The sequence below is a fragment of the Lathyrus oleraceus genome, chromosome 7, assembly GCF_024323335.1.
Source record: "Lathyrus oleraceus cultivar Zhongwan6 chromosome 7, CAAS_Psat_ZW6_1.0, whole genome shotgun sequence".
NCBI lineage: Eukaryota > Viridiplantae > Streptophyta > Magnoliopsida > Fabales > Fabaceae > Lathyrus > Lathyrus oleraceus.
In genome coordinates this window covers 508,716,502-508,739,477 of record NC_066585.1, presented here as the reverse complement: position 1 = coordinate 508,739,477, position 22,976 = coordinate 508,716,502, and positions in this window count along the sequence as shown.

Sequence of the window (22,976 nt, the reverse complement as noted above, 5' to 3'; positions counted from 1 at the left end):
TGGATCAGGAGTTAATCGTTGTCGGTCTGAGTCGACATCTTGCATGCATACATCACAAGATGGCTGAGCGGGCAAGTGTTTCCTTTGTACTTTTCAAAGTCAGGCACTTTGAACTTGACAGGAATCTTGACATTGGGTACGAGGCATAGCTCAGCAGCAGATTTGCCAAAGAGGTCCTTCCTGTAGATGTTCGATTGGCTGCATTTTATGGTAAAACACTAGTTATACTCTGATGTCTTGACTGATGTCATGACATGCTTTGTAGATGTTTGATTGACTGTATTTTGTGTTAAAACATCTAACTGTACTATGATGTCTTGACTGATGTCATGACATACTTGAGTAGTATGCTGCAGGTTTAGCTAATACAGGATTTACTGAATGTCAAACTAGATGTTATAACATTCACCCCTGACAGCAGATACTGAGGTTTAGAATAGTTGGTTGTCTGTTATAACTCAGTATTTATCTCAGTCTGTTTATTCAGGAGAATAACAGACCTGGCATAAGGCCTACTGTCTGAATGTTAAACTGGATGTTATGACATTCATCAGTGACAACATATACTGAATAATAGGCATTATGGTTTTTCTGCTTCAGTTCAGTATGTATCTCAGTCTGTTTATCAAGGGAATAATAGACCTGGCATAAGGCCATTGTGTAAATGTCAAACTGGATGTTTTGACATTTATTACTGTAAGCTGATATTGAAGTATAGACTGGTTGGTCTGCTACAGTACAACATTTAGCACAGTCTGTTTTTAGGAAAATAACAGACTTAGCATATGGTATATGTTCTGGTCGTCAAACTGAATGTTGTGACATTCATCCCTGACAGCATATGCTAAAGTGTAGGATGGTTAGTTTTTCTGTTTCAGTATTTTTCTCAGGCTATTCTTCAGGAGTCCAACAGCTGAGCTAAAATCCAGGAAACTAACAACTGAGCTACAATTAATGAACCTAACAAATAGCCTATTTGTTAGTACCCTAATATGTGGAAATTAGGTTAACTTGCTTAACCTTAATTTTAGGAAATACAAGTACAAGGCCCAAGTGCTACAATATAAAAGGATGGCAATCCTTCTTTCAGAACTCGTGGGTTTTAGGCGTGAAGATTTTATTGGTCCATCATACTTCACTGCTGTATTTTTGTGTGTGTCTTGTAATAGATGTATCTTGTGAGCTAAGCAATTATCACCTAGATGATTGCATTGGACTAGGGTGTTCATTGAGTTGTAAGTGTTGTGTCACTCTAAGCTTTTAAGCGTGAGTGCTGTGTATCTTGATTAAAGCTGTTAAGCACAATCAAGAGTTGTTTGAAGTGTGACTTCACCATTAACTTTAATCTAATTAAAGGTTGTAATCACTGAGGTGATTGAGGGGGAGTGAGTAGGAACTCTGATCTTAGTGTAAGATTGAAATTGCATTGGGTAGGTATTAAGTGATAGGATTAAACAGTTGGTTTAAGGTCTGAATTAATACTACTAATAGTGGATTTCCTCCCTGGCTTGGTAGCCCCCAGACGTAGGTGTGTGTGACACCGAACTGGGTAAACAATTCATTGTGTTATTTACTGCACTTACTTTTTAAGTTCTGCATAATTCTTGTCTGTGCAGAATTGGATGTCATAACATCCCGTGTGACATTGAAAGTCTGTTAACTAGAATTTCAATTGGCATCAGAGCAGGCACCCTGCCTGTTAATTTCTGGGTGAGGTCTAGGGAAGTTACTTTCTAGTACCATGGACAAGGATGTAGGATACTCAAATAGACCACCCATGCTGGATGGTTCTAACTATGATGACTGGAAGCCTCGTATGATAGCCTTCTTGAGGTCTCTAGATAGAAAAGTCTGGAGAGCTGTCAACAAAGGATGGGAACATCCAACGAAGACAGGTAAAGATGGAGTCAGTATGCAAATTCCTGAAGAAGAGTGGGACAAGGAGCAAGAGGCATTAGCCCTTGGAAATTCTAAGGCCTTGAATGTATTGTTCAATGGAATAAGTAAGAACATCTTCAGACTGGTGCATCACTGTGAGCTGGCTAAGGAAGTTTGGGATACCCTCAAGATAACTCATGAAGGTACCTCCAAGGTGAGGATGTCTAAAATTCAGATGCTGACCACCAAGTTTGAAAATCTGAGGATGAAAGAGGATGAGACTATTCATGACTTCCACATGAATATTCTTGAAATTGCCAACACTTCTGGTGGCTTAGGTGAGAAAATGCCTGAAGAGAAACTTGTAAGAAAGATTCTCAGATCATTGCCAAAGAGATTTGCCATGAAGGTCACAGCCATAGAAGAGGCTCAAGATATCATCAATATGAAGGTTGATGAGCTTGTGGGTTCACTCCAAACCTTTGAAATGGGCTTATGTGAGGATGCTGAAAAGAAGAACAAAAGCATAGATTTTGTATCAAATACTGAAGAGGATTCAGAAGAAGGAAATGGAGGAAATGAAAGCATTTCAGAAGCCATAGCCATGCTTGGAAGACAGTTCAACAAGTTCATAAAGAAGGTTGATCAACAGGGAAGACCTAATGTCAAGAACTTCTCATCTGACATCAGTAGAAGACCAAAACATGAAGAAAAGGTCACCCAAGGCAAGGGAATCTAGTGCCATGGATGTGAAGGTTTTGGTCACATTAGAGCTGAATGCCCTACCTTCTTCAGGATGCAAAAGAAAGGGCTATCTGTCACCTGGTCTGAAGGAGATTCTGAGAGTGAATCTGAAGGAGAATATGCTAAACATGTCACTGTACTAACTAGTGTGTGTGCCTCTGATGATGACTCAAGTGGAGATGAACTTACCCTTGATAACTTGCTGCTTCATATAAAGAGCTATGTATCAAAACTGCAGAAGTGTGTATCCAAAGAGAAAAGCAGAAGAAACTCATCAAGGAGCTGGAAGCTGAGAAACAGAAGCATCTGACAGTCATAGATGGTCTTAATGATGAGATATCATTGCTGACATCTAAGCTAGATCAAATGAAAAAGTCCATCAGAATGCTGAATAAAGGAACAGACACGTTGGAAGAGATTCTAAAGGTGGGACAGAAGTCAGGAACCATGGCTGGTTTAGGCTTTGATAAGAAATCCTCAGCTGAACTCAAACGCTCAAAGGCTGAAGTTCAGAAACTCAAGCAGAAGTCACAACCGATGTCTCAACATCAGGGAACCAGGATGAGTAACCATCAGAAGAAGAAATTTCAGAGATGGAGATGTCACTACTGTGGTAGATTTGGGCACATCAAACCCTTCTGCTACAGGTTACATGGTTATCCTAACCAGACCCCTCAAGTCAGACCTAAGCAGAAGGCATCTAAGCATAATGCCCCCATTAAGAAACAACAATGGGTGGCTAAACTAGCTCACACATCTCTAAGGGCATCTACCATACAAGACTGGTATTTTGATAGTGGCTACTCAAGACATATGACTGGGATAAGCAACTTATTGGTGGATCTACAACCACATACTACCAGGTATGTGACATTTGGTGATGAAGCTAAAGGAGAAATCAAAGGTGTTGGTAAGCTGGACTGTCTTGGAGTCCCAAAACTGAGTGATGTGCTGTTAGTAAAAGGACTAACTGCTAATCTCATCAGCATAAGCCAACTATGTGATCAAGGCTTCAATGTACAGTTCACTAAGGAAGGATATGTGGTGATGAATGGTGGCGATCAGGAAGTTATGAAAGGAGCCAGATCCAAAGATAACTATTATCTGTGGGAATCTAAAGTCTCAAACTACTCCTCAAAGTGCCCCGTAGCCAAGGAAGAGCAGGAAGTGAAGATGTGGCATGGAAGACTTGGACAACTTCATTTAAGAGGAATGAAGAAGAACATATCCAAGGAAGCAGTTAGAGGAACCCCAAATCTGCGTATGGATGAAAGAAAAGGCTGTGGAAAATGTCAGATTGAAAGCCACGAGTTGTACTCAACTATTAGTCCTCATTAAAATGGTGCAGTAGCAAGGGAGAAACAGAATTGTGTATCATTGTCCACTGCAGAATCTAAGTACCTAGCCTCTGGTAGCAGGTGTTCCCCACTGGTATGGATGAACCAGGTGTAGACTGAGTACAATGCCATTCAGAATGTCATGACATCGGATGCTACTCAGTTTGACAAAGTTAGGGGCAAAGAGGGAATGTGTCCTTCTGAGAAATTATAGCAACTAATGATGTTAGTTATTTACTGTTTAATAAGTCAACTTATTAAACACTTGATAATGCACTCTGATTGGTCATCAAATAATAGACATTGCTCGTGCAATAAGCGTTTCCTCTTCCATCGTTTCAACTTTCAGTCTTGCAAGCCTTCTCTCAAAGAAACTTTTCATTTCTCCTCTGAGATATTCATCATGTCACACCAATCCGACTCATCTTCCTACACGACCATGTCCGATTCCTCCAGCTCCGAATCATGCAACCCTAACAGGGAATATCCTGTGTCTGACTCTGCAAATACCTCACATGCAAGAAGACCTAAAGAAACGGTCTCAGGCTTCTCCTCAACACTCGTGCTTGATGAACAAACCAGAGAAGGCTCCAGGTATGTTCACAATTCCATTGCAACCTTGGTAACTGGAATTTTGTCTGGTAATCATAAGGTTCTTGGGGTCTCAGTTCCCTTAAGCACGATTGTACCAGAAAATGCTGCGTGTCAAGAAAATACACTTTCCTTAGCAAAGAATGTGTCTGGTGAGGCTGAGCAAAATGATGCTCATGAGGGTTCAAATACTGACAAACCCTTAGAGAATGTGGGTAGTGAGGCAGTTCGTGTCACTCATGATGTCAGTGACAACCCTAAAGCTGACACAGTTAATCTGGAAGAGTTCTCTGATAATGAACTGTTGACCTCAGTTGTCCCTAGCATAGCCAAAAGGGTTAGGACTAGGAGAGAAAAGAAGATTGTGGTGCAAAGGTCCCCAAAAGAGAAGATTGATGTGGCAACTTCTTCCAATCCAAAGGTGACAGAGAGTTCCCTCAAAAGGAAAGGGCATGGGCCTACGAAATCTTGGAGCAAAGAGGTGCCCAAGAAAATGAAGACCAAGTTTGTTGTTGTGGCGTCTGATTCATATGTCCCATGTGATGTCACAACATCTCTGTCAAAGAAGAAGCCAACCACTAGCAAGTTGGCAGCTAGTGTCCCTGAGGTACCTATTGACAACGTCTCATTCCATTTTGCTTCTAGTGTGAACAGGTGGAAGTATGTCTATCACAAGAGGCTGGCCTTGGAGAGGGAACTGGCTCAGAATATCCTGGAGTGTAAGGAGATTGTAGACCTTATTCAAGAGGCAGGGCTAATGAAAACTGTGACTCAGCTCTCAAAGTGCTATGAGACTTTAGTAAAGGAGTTTATTGTCAATGTGTCTGAGGAATGTGCTGATGGAAAGTCTAGGGAATTCAGAAAAGTATATGTGCGAGGCAAGTGTGTGAACTTCTCTCCCTCAGTAATCAACATGTATTTGGGAAGACCTGATGTAGCTCAAACCTGAGCTTGAGGTGACTGAAAACACAATCTGTCAAGTCATCACTGCTAATCAAGTCAGAAAGTGGCCTCTGAAAGGTAAGTTGGTGGCCAGCTAACTCAGTGTTAAGTATGCTATGCTACACAAAATTGGAGCTGCCAACTAGGTACCCACCAATCACAAATCCACTGTGGTTGTGATGCTTGGAAAGTTCATCTATGTTGTTGGAACCAAATCAAATTTTGACTATGGAACCTACATTTTTGATCAAACCATAAAGCATGCTGGGAGCTTCAGTGTGAAGGGGCCTATAGCCTTTCCTTCCCTCATATGTGGCATTGTGTTGAATCAATTTCCAAACATATTGACAGAGAATGATTTTGTGAAAAGAAGAGAGAGTCCTTTGGCCTTCAATTATAAACTATTCCTGGGTAAGCATGTCCCTGACATTGCCATGACAACAGGAGAGACATCAAGTGTTGGCAATCAAACAGATAAAGTTGCTGTCATTGCCATACTCAGAGAGACTTGCAAAGAGCTAGAGGCAAGGAAGCTCACTTTGGAAAAGTTGATTATCAAATTGGAGATGTCTGATGATGGTGTGCTTGGTGAAGCTGCTGAGGCTACAGAAGGAGCTGCAAGGCAAAGTGCAGAGGGTGAAGAGGATGCCAGTCCTGATGATGGCACTGATGCTGAGGCTGACTCTGAGTCAGATGATTAAATCATTTCCTGTGTTTCTGTCATTTGTGTGTAATTCTGTTTATTTTGGTCTTTAATTTAAAGTGTTGCTTTGGCAACATTTTTGACAAAAAGGGGGAGTAACACCTGGCCCCAGGACAACAGATTATTTGCTATGTGATTAAACAGATATTGAAGATCCTCTAATCCAGAGGTTGTGCTGCAGCCTAATGTTCCACTTCTATGTGTGATGAGTGTGAGTGTGTTATCTGTATGTGTGCTGCTGTTAGAAGTTTTTATTTAACTTCTATGTGTGTTGAGTGTGTTGCTGCTCTGAGTGTATTAGCTAGGTAAATTTCCCTGCTAGATGTGTGTTTTCCACTGCTGTGAACTCTGTTGGGATGCCAAGTTGTTTTTAGCCAAAAATTTGCCAAAGGGGGAGTTTGTAGATGTTTGATTGGTTGCATTTTGTGGTAAAACACTAGCTATACTCTGATGTCTTGACTGATGTCATGACATGCTTTGTAGATGTTTGATTGACTGCATTTTATGTTAAAACATCTAACTGTACTATGATGTCTTGACTGATGTCATGACATACTTGAGAAGTATGTTGCAGGTTTAGCTAATACAGGATTTACTGAATGTCAAACTAGATGTTATGACATTCATCCCTGACAGCAGATACTGAGGTTTAGAATAGTTGGTTGTCTGTTATAACTCAGTATTTATCTCAGTCTGTTTATTTAGGAGAATAACAGACCTGGCATAAGGCCTACTGTCTGAATGTCAAACTGGATGTTATGACATTCATCAGTGACAGCATATACTGAATAATAGGCAGGTTGGTTTTTCTGCTTCAGTTCAGTATGTATCTCAGTCTGTTTATCAAGGGAATAATAGACCTGGCATAAGGCCATTGTGTAAATGTCAAACTGGATGTTTTGACATTTATTACTGTAAGCTGATATTGAAGTATAGACTGGTTGGTCTGCTACAGTACAGCATTTAGCACAGTCTGTTTTCAGGAAAATAACAGACTTAGCATATGGTATATGTTCTGGTCGTCAAACTGAATGTTGTGACATTCATCCCTGACAGCATATGCTAAAGTGTAGGATGGTTAGTTTTTCTGTTTCAGTATTTTTCTCAGGCTATTCTTCAGGAGTCCAACAGCTGAGCTAAAATCCAGGAAACTAACAACTGAGCTACAATTAATGAACCTAACAAATAGCCTATTTGTTAGTACCCTAATATGTGGAAATTAGGTTAACTTGCTTAACCTTAATTTTAGGAAATACAAGTACAAGGCCCAAGTGCTACAATATAAAAGGATGGCAATCCTTCTTTCAGAACTCGTGGGTTTTAGGCGTGAAGATTTTATTGGTCCATCATACTTCACTGCTGTATTTTTGTGTGTGTCTTGTAATAGGTGTATCTTGTGAGCCAAGCAATTATCACCTAGATGATTGCATTGGACTAGGGTGTTCATTGAGTTGTAAGTGTTGTGTCACTCTAAGCTTTTAATCGTGAGTGCTATGTATCTTGATTAAAGTTGTTAAGCATAATCAAGAGTTGTTTGAAGTGTGACTTCACCATTAACTTTAATCTAATTAAAGGTTGTAATCACTGAGGTGATTGAGGGGGAGTGAGTAGGAACTCTGATCTTAGTGTAAGATTGAAATTGCATTGGGTAGGTATTAAGTGATAGGATTAAACAGTTGGTTTAAGGTCTGAATTAATACTACTAATAGTGGATTTCCTCCCTGGCTTGGTAGCCCCCAGACGTAGGTGTGTGTGACACCGAACTGGGTAAACAATTCATTGTGTTATTTACTGCACTTACTTTTTAAGTTCTGCATAATTCTTGTCTGCGCAGAATTGGATGTCATAACATCCCGTGTGACATCGAAAGTCTGTTAACTAGAATTTCACTTCCCTCTGAGAGTTTTAAGTTCCTTGCGCAGCTCAAGGAATTGATCATTCATAGCTTCCATTTTCTCGTACACATCTGGGCCATCAGATGGGTCAGAGTGATAAATGGTGTCATCGACTCTCGGCAAAGTATGCACGACTGGAGGTGGCACAGCAAGGACCGGGCTAGATGCCCGCAGAGAAGCAAATGTAGGGGCGAGACCCTCGGGCACAAAATTAGCGGGAATCCCCCAGGGAAACCCGGATGGCATAGCAGACGGAGCGAAGTGAGCACTGGCAGCAGGCACGGTAGAGGAAGCAACCTTTGAAATGACCGTCCTCTGGGGAGGAGTTGAAGGCGTTAGAGAAGACTAGCTTTGGGCGGCCAAGAATGACTCCATCAGGGCAGTCAATCTTGCCACTTCCTCCTTGAGTTCTCTATTCTCTTGCTCGAGGTGATCCATTAGCTTTGATGAGTTGGCTCTGGTGTAGTACCGGTGCGTCAGCTTGTCTTCAAAATAAATGAAGAACACAGAGTTAGACCACTGAACAAGAAGCCCTGGAACAAAACCTGCTTATGCATATGATGCATGCAATGCTTGTGCATATGATTTTATTTTTAATCAGAGGAACTTTTAGAGTTCTATTTGCAAATATTTGGAAAATATTAATCATTTAGACATATATGGAATAATCATATCAATAATATCTGGAAAAAATTTACACCAAAGAAGTACAGTCTTGGTAACCAAATACAATACAAGAGAGAAGGAAAATGAACATCCTATGGAACCCTAGAAACAATCGTCCAAAGCTCTCGAGACTGGAAGATAAGCTGCACAAAGCCTCTTCACCTCCCTCTCATAGGTTGCCTCCATATATGCATTCTCCTTGGCGAGTCGATCATACTTCCTCTTCCAAAACCTAGAAGACTGAGGAAGAAGAGAGGTAACCACATCATCAGGCTCGTCGATAACCTGATTCTCTAAAAACTCTATCAATGCATCCTTATCTCTAAGCTGCTGAAGTAGCTCCTCTCGCTCATGAACCCAAGCACGCGAACGGTCTTTATCTCTTAACTCCTCTACTCCTTGGTTAGGGAGGGTTGAAGGCCCAGCCATAACCATAGGTGTAGGTCTCGGGTAGTCGTAGGGCATGTAGTACTCAGAAGCTCTCTTCCTCACCCACGAGGTGTAGGGTTCCAAAGCAATACAATTCTTCGGACCAAGCTCTTTTCTTCCCTTCCTATGAATCTTGCACCAAGCACGGACCATTCTGCCCTTCAAATTTTGGGGATCTTTATCCTCTTGAAAGAACACACCTTCTAGTAAAATGTTATTAGGTTTATCCTTTAAGGGGAACCCAAGCTGACGACGTGCCAAAGTAGGGTTGTAGTTATTCCTACCACATGTACCAAGAAGAGGCACATTGGAGAATTCACCACAAGAGTCAATAATCTGCACACCATCATATACACGGTTGTACCAAAAGATATCATCATTAGTGAGAGACATAATTCTCGTGGACCACCGTAGACATCCTTTGTTCTCCTTGAAGGCGAGCGTCTGTGGCAAGTGCGAAATAAACCACTTGTACAACAAAGGCAAACAGCACACAATGGTACCACCACCCTTTGCATTCCTCATATGCAAAGAGAAATAAGTGTCACCCAGCTGAGTAGGAACGGGATTAAGAGTAGAGAAAATCCTAATAGCGTTCTCATCCACAAAATTGTCGATGTTGGGGAATAACACTAGCCCATAGATGAGAAGTACAAATATGGCCTCAAAGGCGTCCTCACTCATGGCCTTCCCAAACATAGTAGCTTGAGCAATGAGGAAATCAGATGGGAGACCTTGAATTCCACCTTTGGTAGTCATATGAGCATCAATATCAGATTCATCTATATGCAACAAATCAGCAATCTCTTGAGAAGAAGGAACTCTCTCTAAGCCATTGAACGACAACTGATCTAGGATAGGTATACCCATAAGATAGGCACACTCCTCAAGCGTAGGCAAAAGCTGGAAATCCGGAAATGTGAAGCAACGATACAAGGGATTATAGAACTGCACCAGCACACTCATCAAACCTTCATCCACTTGAGTAGCAAGAATAGACAGAAGCTTCCCATGGCGAGCTTTGAACTCCAAGGGGTCTAATACATAGGATGTCAAACTCCTTAACTCTTTCAAGTCGGGTTGTCTGAAACTGTACTTCTTCGTATTCCTTCTTTGCTTATCCATGTCTGAAAATTTGCAAATAGACCTCTTAAGTTTCCTTGAAAATATTCTCATTGTTGATGATATGGATGTGTATGAATGCATGAATGCATGGATGCAACAATCACACTCAAGGATCAAGCAAATCACACCACACAAAGGTCATAGGATGGATCAAGTCATCCTTAATATCAATCATCCATTTTGGTGGATTATGGTTTACACCTTATCAACACCTAAGTTCCATTGATATTAAGGATATACGAGAACAGATCAACCGCGGATCAAGGGTTTGTTGCAAGTCACGAGCATGGAGTCTCGGTTAAGAACCACCCAAAGGGAGTGTACTATGGTTAAACCTGATAATCATGTTCTACAAGAGGGTCCCATAGTCATCATCTCATCTTTCGGATATTATCGGATAAATGACTATTTGTATTCCAAAAATATTCTCAAGAGAGACTCTTATGAGTGTAGTATCGCGTAACAATCGTATCAAATCTTACACTTGAACGACCTTCGCACTACGTCCTAAAATAGGCCAAGATGGGCTAGGTAATCTAAGGTCCTTGGCTTCTAAGATCTATATTGAAAAGAGTAATGCCTAACCACGACTACTCGTGTGACATTATTGATCCCAACATAACCTCCACCAAGTGAATGGGCTTGCAAGTCAACTTGCTAAGGAATAACTCCACACAAGTCAACAAGACTATGCCATTCTCCTATCATAAGTGCACTCGAGTTCGGGTATAGAACTCATCTTACAAGAGACCACCAAGCACACAAGCAATTGATATATCAAGCAATTCATACATTACAAACAATACAGTCATCCCAAATTTGCACAAAATATGTCACAAGTAATATAAACATACAATACAATAAATGTAAAAAGTAGGAAAAACCCACTAGGAAATAATTTCCCCAGCAGAGTCGCCACTTTTCTGTAGCGGGGTATTCGTTACCTTTAGATTTATTGACTAAATCAAAAGTAAATCATACAATTTGAGTCGCCATCGCACTTCTATTTATCCAAAGGAAAGGTTAGAAAGCGAACAAAAACCGAGAAGTTTTATCAAATCAAAAACTAATAAAAATGTCAGAGATCTGAGTAAGGGGGTTGGTTATGCAATGAGATGGTTTTAAGCACCCAAAACATCCTTAGTACTCTAAGGGAGCCCTTTTTACAAATGTTGTAAGGTAGGTTGGTATTTGTGAAAATATTTGTGCAAACATGATTGGGGAGATAAGAGAAGAATATACAATTTATTTACAATTTTGTGTTTGAATGGATAAACCCATTGCCTACTGTCGCATCACGCGAAAAACCGGCGGGAAAAGAAAGAAACAACAGAGCCGCCACCGTGCGTTATTTATCCCAGAAGAGGGAAAGGAAACGCTCAGAGTAAACCTAGGAAAGAACATGGTCTCGCGACCAAAGAGAATGGGTTCGGGAGTCGGTTATGCGAAGGGAAGGTATTAGCACCCCTACGCATCCGTAGTACTCTACGGGATCCACGCACAAAAGGAAGGAATATTGGTTGCTAAACACTGCTCAAACTCACACACACTGGCTGAAAAGAGACAAAAGAAACTGACTGAAACTGACTCGGCAGGATATCGTATCCTGGGCCTACTTAGTCTATCAGGCATAGACATCAGAGTCGAAGTAGTTCGGAATGGGGAAACGACACATGCTCGCTAGGATATCGCATCCTATGCATACGTATCTTCTCGGACGAGAGAAGAATCAGAGCATTCGTAGCTCGGCTGACACACACACAAGCAAAGCGAACACAGGCAAACATGGAGCCCGAATGCCAATCACTGGACTTACATCAGCATCCGAACCAACAAACACACACTGGAACCCGAATGCCACTCGATGGTCTTACATCAGCTTCCAAGCACACAACAACACAACAAGTTAATAGGGAGTCGGGGACTCGAGCCTATAACTGTCAAGCACACACACAAAAGAAAAGAAAAGGCGCCCGGAGAGATCAGCTCAATCTCCTGCCTACATACTTCATCTGGTATGAAGATCAGGGCGATGTAGTTCCCCTACGGAGGGATAAAGGACTAGCCTAACCAGATAACAGAGGGAGACACAACTAGGGAGACTACGACTCGAGCCTAGATGTTATCATACAAATTCATCCCTAAGTTAAGGTTTCTAGCTAACTTGCACAGGAAGCAAGCCTATCCTAATCATGACTTGCACAGGAAGCAAGCCACACACACATTTAACTTGCACAGGGAGCAAGCCAAGCAAAAACCTAACTTGCACAGGAAGCAAGTCTAAACTAACCCTAACTCGCACAGGAAGCAAGTCAAACAAACATACAAGCACAGATAGCACACACTATACACAAGCAAGTGGCTCAAACAAGGGTTAGGTTTTAGTCGAGGGGTCATATCAACCTCAACAAACAAACCTCTGGAACTGGGTGAATGTTGCTCTTAACCTTGCCATTGAGGGGCTAAGGTGAAGCAGATGAAAGGTGAGTGAAGATAAGACTTCACAGCTCTTATCCCTGGCCTGGGAGAGCTCAAGACAAGAATGTGTGGGTTCAGAAAGTGGGAACCCTTCTACACATTTGAAACTGACTCAACTGTACAATTGTACAAGATCTTGGGTTTGTATCTGCAATGCATCAACACAGTGGTGTGAGCAAAGCAGATGACACACTGAATAGTGGGGGATAGATTGCATATCCCTACCTTCCACCAATTGCCTCTTCACTTAGGAGGACTTTGACTCTATGCAAGGACAAAAGTAAACAATCACAAACATTGCCTCTTAAGGAGGACTTCAGACAGTTGCCTGGCCAAGTAACAGGCCAGGTCTTCCAGACTACATGAAGAAGAAGAGACATACCTCAATGCAAATTGCTTATACAAGCAAAGCAAAGCAAAAAGTTCACAAGGAACTAAGCAACTAAAAGCACCTGAAACAGTCAAGCAGATGTTAGTATGCAACTTCAAACAAAGCAAAAAGAAACAGACACCAACAGTTAATTAGAGGCACATGGATGTGCAAGGCACAAGGCTCTAGGCATGTGAGCCAAGCCACCTACAAAACACACAAGTTAGTCATGGTATTTAGGCAAGCTCAAACAAAAAGAATTGGTCTCATTGGTCATTTGTTGGCCAACCTGAAAACACAAGCTCAAAAGTGAGTAACAGGACCACTAGGGCAAGCCTAGGGTCAAAAATGAATGAGAAAGCCAAAACATCAAGGGATATCCAATCAAAGTCAAGTTTAAACATTCAAGAAACACAACCAATTGGGTTCACATGCATATCAATCACTATCATCATTTCATGAACAATTTAGGTCAAAGTATAGCAAACAGAAGCTCATAGGAGTCAACAGCAAGATTTAACTCAAAAGTCAACTCAAACATTTCCAAAAATCACCAAATAAATCATGGCCAATCACAATCCACAGCATGGTAAGCATGTCAAATTTCATCTCATTTGGACAAGTGGAAGGCAGTCAATGAAAATCAGAAAGTCAAAGCAATTTTGAACATGCTCAAAGAAGTCAAACAAACATGTATCAACTTAGAAAATTCATAAATCAGAGATGGCATATGATAAATGAATGGGATCAAAACCATGGCAAAGATGAGGATGTCTAGTTATCTCATGTAAAATTTCATGTCCATCCAATAAAGTATGAGAATTTCACAAATGAAATGGGAACAAGTGTCACACAAGGTCAACATATGACTAACCAGGGGAGAAAATCTCAAACAATTAGGAAATGCCACAAATAAATCCACAAAAAATCACATGTAAACTAGACATACAAGAGTAGGTTCATGCAAAAAATCAGATCAATTGGAGGTCAAGAAACATGGTAATGAAAATCATGAAGTTGGGCATCAATGGTGTGACACAAATTGTCACACCCTAATTCAAAAATTCATAACTCACAAACCAGCAATGATAAATTCACAAACTCTACACCAAAATCACCATGAGTGTGTCTAGTTTAAGCACAAAAAATTTGGGAGCCATTGGATACATTCTCATCATTTCACAAATGTTTTGGCAAAGTGTATAATATTTGGTCACATGTCACAAACCCTAGCACCATTTAAAAACCCTTGATCAAAAAAATCTGGAAAAAATATGATAAAATACTAGAGGTCATGAGGAAGACAATGCAAAAATTCCCATGATTTTTGGACTAAAATTGGAGGCGCAATGATTTTTGTAAGTTGGTGTCACAAAGTGAAATAAACATTGAGATGAATTGATTTTAGTTGGAACAAATATGTAATGAAATGCCAAAAGACCAAAACGCCCCTTGCTGAGTGTTGAAACTCAGCGTTTCATTTAAATGGGGAGGTCAGCGCTCCTTTTTAATATATATTTCATAGAAGGCGTTAAATAAATGAATTGGCATTGCGCCCCAGTGGTAAAACACTTGGTATCTGAAGCTTTGAGGCAAAGGTCTGGGGTTCGAATCCCCCTCGCCCCAGGCCTTTTGGCATTTATTTGGAAACAAGGCAAGGCAGAAAAAATACTTACAGTAGTTTCATACATTCAACAAAAATTTCCAGCAAGATTTTTTTTGTTAACCAAATTCAACAAACAACATATCAATGCGTTCCTCTTGCCTTGCTCATCAACATTATATCATCCATTTTCATCAAATCAAGTTAAACAAAGAGAAATAATCAAAAACAAGTTTGGATGTGAAACTTCAACTCAACATAACTTGCAAAATACCAAACCATTTTTAGTGATCTAAAGCTCTTTGAACTCAGCATTAAGAGACCTTTTTAAAGCATGTATTTATTTCACAAAATAGGGAGATCGAATTTTTACCAAATTTGATGGACAGTTGTGGTACAGTTGTTGTTTGATGTTGTTGGCCTAAAACAGATGCTCCATAAGCCTTCCAATGATGAATGAATGAAAGAGTTTGGCTTGAAACGACTTGAAAAGGTCTAGAACTCGGACTGCCATTGTTGAGTTCATGTAGAAAACAGTCGGGAATGAAGCTTTACAGTTGAAGAAACCATGTTTGAATGAGCTCCATATGTTGTTTTGATGATGTTTTATGCAAGGCCAAGTTTTGTTCTTTGGAGTTCTTTGACTGTTTTGGAAAAATGCTAAGAGTGTGATTTTTGAGAGAATGAGAGAACAATGGTTTTTTTGCTATCCAAAGTGTGGCTGCTATTAGTGGTTTTCAAATGATGAATGGATAGTCAAAATAACAATGCAAGGCTTTGTTCTCTTTGAGTTCTTGGACAGAAAATTGGATAATGCAAGAATGAAGTGTTTTTTGAGAATGAGAGCACACTGGTTTTTTGCTGTGTTAGAGGCTCTAATTCTGGTTCACAATGACAGAAAATCATGTAAAAATCTTCTGTTTTGATGTACAAGGTATGGTCCATGGATTTGTGGAGAGATATGGTGAAAGTGTACTTTTCTTCCAATGTTCAAGCAAGCTAGCATGGGCTGTGTACTTCATGGGAATGGGCTTGCAACACATTTCAAATGACATTCCAAACACTTCCTAATTGGCCAAATGTGCTGAAAACTTTTAATTCAAAAAGTCAAACTTGAGTCAAACTTGAATTTAAATGGAACTAGTCAAAAAATGCCATTTTGATTGGTGAAGTTTTGGCTCATGAAATTTATATTTTTGGAAAGAGGGGATCAAATGTGACTTGTAGGAAAAAACCCCACCAAAATTGGCCAAATGGTTTGAGAGATATGGCCTCTTGAAGTTCAAGAATTTCTGAAATCGATTCGATCATAACTTGCCAACCACACATGGGAATTGAGAGTTCTTGGACTTTTTGGAAATGGGAGAACAAGATCTTCAACTTTCATGTTGGGCAAAAATTCATTTGGAGCTTGTATCATGATGTAAGTTTGAGGATCAAGACTTTCCATTTTTGGTAAGTTTCAGTTACAGGTCCAGTTTCCATTTTTAGAAATTTCTGATCTGGCTTCAAATTCTTCAATGATATTGTTTGCCATGATATATGAGGCCTATTTGGACATGAATAAGCTCTCTCAAACCAAATCCATCCATCAAAACCATAAAATCAAACACAGTTGACCACCTTTGACTTTCTAGGGTTTTTGACTGTCTGTGCATGAACTGATGGCTTCTGAACATCCAACCCTTGACTTAAACACTTCAAATGGACCTCCAAGTCATGTGAATTTGTTGGACAAACCCTAGGGCCTTGGTTCCTTGAGAAACACACTTGCTTGCTTGGTTGACTGATCTCCTGATCAGTTTGACCTAATTCTTGACTTGCTTGCACTTGAGGCAACTGGGGGCAATGCAATGCTATGCAATGGACTATGATATGTTATGACCTAATATGAGATGGTATGTACAATGATGGGTGCAAATTTGAGGTGCTACAGCTGCCCCTATTCAATCAGCTGGGAACCCGAATGGATGATAGCAGCGGCTGTCAGACTTTCAGGGTAACCAGGGATTGAATACCAAGAACCGTAGAATTTGCACAATAGGGATCCACCAATGGAAACGTCCACTGGGATTTGATTTTTATTACTGGGTATATATTTTTTGTTTTTGTTTTCAACGGGTATAACCACATCCAAACACCGCAACGACGATGAATGGGAAAAGAAATCACAACTAGATGCCAACGGACAACTAGGAAAAACTCAGCGTTTACCGGAACCAACGGAGAGGTAACCAGTCATTAATGAATGACTGGAAGGGATACAACCATACGTCAACGGACGAAATGGGAAAAACTCAACGTTTACCAAGACCAACGGAGAGGTAACCAAATATTAATGAATGACTGGAAGGGATACAACCATACGTCAACGGACGAAATGGGAAAAACTCAACGTTTACCAAGACCAACGGAGAGGTAAATCCACGTGGGGACAGGTACAACTAGACGTCATAGGACGAATAAGAAAAACTCGACGTTTATCAACACCAACGGAGAGGAGGAAACTCTACTGGGGAGAGTGAACACAACCAAATCATCAACGGATGATCGGGAAAAACTCGACGTTTATCGAAACCAACGGAGAGGTAACTCTGCATGGGGATAGGTACAACTAGACGTCATAGGACGAATAGGAAAAACTCGACGTTTATCGACACCAACGGAGAGGAGGAACACTTCTTCGATTTGAAAATCGGAAATTGGCCTGAACGCCACTTCGGTCTGAATACCGGAAAATTGGCCTGAGTGCCATGAGTACATCGACCTGATCGTCGGAAACTCCTTCGGTCTGAATACCGGGAAAACATAAGACATCGACCTGATCGTCGGGAACTTCTTCGGTCTGAATACCGGAAAATTGGCCTGAGTGCCATGAGTACATCGACCTGATCGTCGGAAACTCCTTCGGTCTGAATACCGGGAAAACATAAGACATCGACCTGATCGTCGGGAACTTCTTCGGTCTGAATACCGGGAAATTGGCCTGAGTGCCATGAGTACATCGACCTGATCGTCGGAAACTCCTTCGGTCTGAATACCGGGAAATCATAAGACACCGACCTGATCGTCGGAAACTTCTTCGGTCTGAATACCGGGAAATTGGCCTGAGTGCCATGAGTACATCGACCTGATCGTCGGAAACTCCTTCGGTCTGAATACCGGGAAAACATAAGACACCGACCTGATCGTCGGAAACTTCTTCGGTCTGAATACCGGGAAATTGGCCTGAGTGCCATGAGTACATCGACCTGATCGTCGGAAACTCCTTCGGTCTGAATACCGGGAAATCATAAGACATCGACCTGATCGTCGGAAACTTCTTCGGTCTGAATACCGGGAAATTGGCCTGAGTGCCATGAGTACATCGACCTGATCGTCGGAAACTCCTTCGGTCTGAATACCGGAAAAAACATAAGTACATATTATCTATAGCCGTCAAAACGCAGATAATACACTCGCATGGAAGATTATCCATGACCGGGTTGTAGGTTGTTAAATGAATAATCGACCGAAAAGAAAGGCATCTGGGTACCAGACTCGGTATGCAAAAGATGACCGATCAAAAGAGGATAAAGCTGCTTACTCGGAGCAAGTATCCAAAAAGAAAGGGGAGACCCAATGAGGACAATACTGCTTGATCAAGGCAAGTATCCAGAGGGGAAAGAATATCAATATCACAAACCGGATACTGATAACTGCAAAGAGGGGATTACATCTACCGGTTAGTAGGCAGAAAACCACGGAAAAGTAACCAGTCACCATCGGGATGAGCACAAGGGGTTAACTCCACCAATGGGATGAAAAGTGGGATTTTACAACTACCAGCTAGTGGGTAGAAAACCACAAAGATAGGACTTACAACTACCGGTTTGTAGGTAGAAGCCAACAACAAACTCCGCTGAGGATGAAATGAATGAGTGTCGGTTAGTGAGCGACTATTCATTTATGCCCCAGGGCAGCACAAGAGATAGTCAACAAGAAGCCAATTTGGGATCGATCCAAAAAGGCAGACTGAATCAAGACTCATCCTAATGAGGAAAGAACTCAATAGGGAAAACCCATCCCATTAGGGAGGGAACGGAAGCAACCGTCATCCACGAGGATGTATCTCAGTGGGGAAATGGCAGGAAAAGATTGACACTTTCTGCTTAAGGGGTAGACTCTACATGGAGAGATCAGACACACCCATATCTGCTTAAGGAAAAAAGACCCAAGCTGGCAAGACGCTAACAATTGGGGAGTAACACTGCTGGGGATACCCACTCGACTGAGGAATCACCTGTTGGGAAAACACCAACCTCTCAACCATGCTGATGAACCCAATCCTGAAGCCGATCCAATGGCGCGATGCTAAACTCTTTCCAACAACCCGAGCTCGGCTGGTCACCACGGCCTAGGGCTAATGGATATGCTTGCTATGTTGATGCATGAGTTTTTCTTGTTTTACACAATGCCCCATGATCATGGAAATGCTATGCACTAATGATGCAATATGCTATGCTTATCTAAATGCTGAATGCATAAACACACGTTTCCTTCAGAGACAACACCGGGGAACTCCAGGAACTGTGCTGGGGATCCTATAACCATGTCAACTTCCATCCTGCCGGGGAAAGACAAACCTTGCTGGGGAAAAACCATCAACACAACCTCTGCTGGGAAGACAGCTTCAGACTTGGAAAACAGTCACAACTCCGCTGGGGATGCCGATATCAGTCTACTACAGAAACCCGTCCAATCCACTGGTAGGATGAACTCTGCTGGAGAAATAAATGCTACTCCATTAGGGACGACCCAACCAATCCATATGTAGGAGAATCACTGCTGGAGATGTATTTCATGAGACCCGCTCCACTCGGGGAACTTGCTGAGGAAAAACCACACCATTCTGCTGAGGAGAACGATCCTAGTGGAGAGAACAACAACCGTAGCAGTGAGAGTAACAACTCTGTTGAGGATGATAACACGTCATATCATACCGGAGATGAATTCCCACAAACCTGCTTGGGATGAACACTCACGGCCATACTGGAGATAACAGCATCATAAACCCAATTGTTGAGGAACACACAAACAGTCTATTGATAAACTCCACTGGGGTGCTCCCGGGGAAAATAACTGACAGGTGCTCAGCGGGGATTCTCAACTGGGGGGATCTGCAAGCACATGCCTGCTGGGGAAAAACAATCCTTAGATCTGCTGGGGAAAGAAGGTACGGTCTACAGGCATCTCTGCAGGGGAAATAACTCTGATAGCTTCAATACTGGCTTGGGCTGGGGACGCGATAACTTTCAGGCTTGCTGAGGAGACAACGATCTCGAATCTGCCAGGGAGATCACACTCTCAATCCTCTGGGGAGATACAACTTGTTTGACAGGGATGTCGGTCGACTCGTCGAACACTGGTATCCATCATCCACCCATAGTGTTGACTTCCCACTTTTAAGAACTCACAGACTCATCTGGACTTTTCTGCTCCATCATCTTGTATTCCCAACTCGTCCGTACTCCACGGGGATCGAACTCCTGATATTCATACAAACTTTCCAATCATCAGACTTTGAAGAGTCTTCTTGATTAACTTTCCAGGACCGTCGTCGTAATCCTTCACTGTCCTTTCATCGTTCCACTATCCCTTGCCCCTGATTTGGACTCTGAGGGGATCTCTTGTTAAAAAGGTTCAAATTACCACTGGTAAGTGAATGAAGATGTCTAACAGCACCCGCACAAGAGATCGTCAGATAAAAAACGTGCCCCAGGTATGCCCCAGGTGTTCTGATATTTCAACACTTAGGTCACTCAGACTTCCAAGTAAGATTTCCAGATTTCAATCTCACAAGCATGCATCAGAAGGGACCTCTATGTTTCAAAAATGCAAATATTCTTATCAAAATGAATAGATGTTTTCGTAATCAAAACAGTAATGACACAAAAAACAAAATTTATTTGACCGAACACACGCTTTATTTGACTGGAATAAAAGATGGCTCACAATTGAGCGACACACAGGAAGCAAACCCTGGAAAGAGGTGATTGCACACATAAAAAAATCTATCCTAATGGCAACGTGAAAACCGTGATCTCATCGGGTTCCCACTCAGTTACACCTCATATGTCCTCAGGACTTTCCGCACCTTCTGTCTTCTGAACAAGGCGCTTCCGATCGGTCTCTGTCGGAGATTATCCAAGTCATCACGAGCACAAACGATCATGCGGGACGCAGTTGTTCGTTTCATTCCCTCTTTTGCCTGGACCGCCCTTTCGGGTTTCAGTCCACCGGGATACCCTTTTTTGCCCAAGTCGCCCTTGCGGGTTTTCAACTTGCCGGGTGTACAGTTCTTTTCTTTTATTTTTATCCCTAACTTTTGCCCGAACCTTTCTCTTTTTCTTGGTTCGCCGGGATGCCCATTTTTGCCTGGACTCTTTATTCTTTTTTTTTTGTCCAGCGGGTTTCTTTCACGAAGTATTTTCTAACTGCGTCCGCATTCACAGGGAATGGAAAAATCGTCGTCATCCATGGTCATAAACAACAAGGTTCTGTCAGATGGGACCCTCTTGACCACGAACGGACATTCATAACTGTTTGTCCATCTGCCCCACAATCGTCTTGAGGAGGAAGGATCCTTTTCAACTAATTCTTCCACGTGGTACGCGCGAGGTCATACTTCTTGGTTAACAACATGCTTCGTTCACTGGGTACAACTGCCCCATGACAAGTAACTGTCAGCCCTTCCCTCGGTTGGACTCAACGTGTCATTCTGAGTCTTTATCCATTTAGCCTTCTCTGGTTTCTCATACATCCGTGAGGAAGACACTGTCCCAGGTAGATGCACATCCCTAGGTTCAATATCCAGGATACAGACTTTATGTTCAGCCACCATTGTTGGTGCAACCAACTGGGATCCGGGAAGCACTAACTTATTCACCTCATCTCTTTCCCCCTCAGACATCGGAATCCGTTCGGATTCGGGGTCAGACCCCTCCTCCGGGATCAGTCACTCCCAATCTTTCGATTTGAGTACCTCGAGATGTCCTCATCAGGGACCTCAAACTTCCTTGGTTGATGACCTTCCACGGGTTGCTGCTAGCTTTCCAAACACATATCTGATCAGATCCATTTTGAACATCCACAAAGTGGTATGAATCAGCATACACTGTCTCAGTCGGCGAGCAGCCTATGCCGAAGTACATCAAGTTTTTTCGAACAGTGAGTGTATTGTTTCACGGTCGATAAACTTTTTGCTTAGGTAAATTGCATACTCTTTTCGACAAGACTAGTCATGCTGACTCAATACGCACCTCGTAGACCCCTCGAGGGTTATCAAGTACCGGATTAACAGTTATCTCTTTCACTGAGGTATCAGAATCAGAGGTTCCTGCAATTTATCTCTTTTTTTTTTTTTTTTTTTTTAGCAGGATTGACCTCGATTCCTCTGATTCGCTCACAACAATCCTCGGTAGCTTGATGGACAACACTCCATAAGTGCACTGATTCAGACTTAAAAGTATGAGTTATCTCAACTGGTCAAACAACTTGCCCCAAGTCTACCGGATGCCCCTGTTCTGCTTGGGACTTTGCCATCATGTCATCAACATGGCATTTGCTTTCACGATGAATCATATCATGAAACAAAGTCACCGTAGACCTCTGATACGTGGCACCGGCCTCATGTGACGGAACGACATCAACTTAGAACACGAAGGTGCCCCTTGTGTGGTGGACCTGGTTTACTCCATATCATCTGGAAATAATTCAATCTGGTCTTGGCCAAGAAGCCATCCCTGAAGATAAACACTGAGACCTGAGCCATATAATCAACCAATACCTCATTGTGATGTACCGGGAATGCATCTTTCTGATTAGCTCTGCTCGCATCTTGATAGTCTATTCACACCTTCTCTCTTTCTCATCCTTTGTCGGCCTCAGCTTTTGCTTTCTAACCTCGGCGGAGCTTGGAGTAACAATCTTGAATCGCTCCTCGTGCGGTTGAATCACCTTCTCCTCTTGTTTCAACAACCTGGCTAATTCCAGCTGATCACGATCTTCTGCGCCTTCTTCTTCGGCATGATAGCTTGGATTGTCGAAGTCATATAGAGGTGTAACCAAATTGTTATCGATGAGCTCGAGAGAATCACTTTTAAGGTCGGAACCAAATGAATCGAAAGGAAAGAGAATAAAAACATTGCCATTTTATTTTATTTTTTAAAACTGC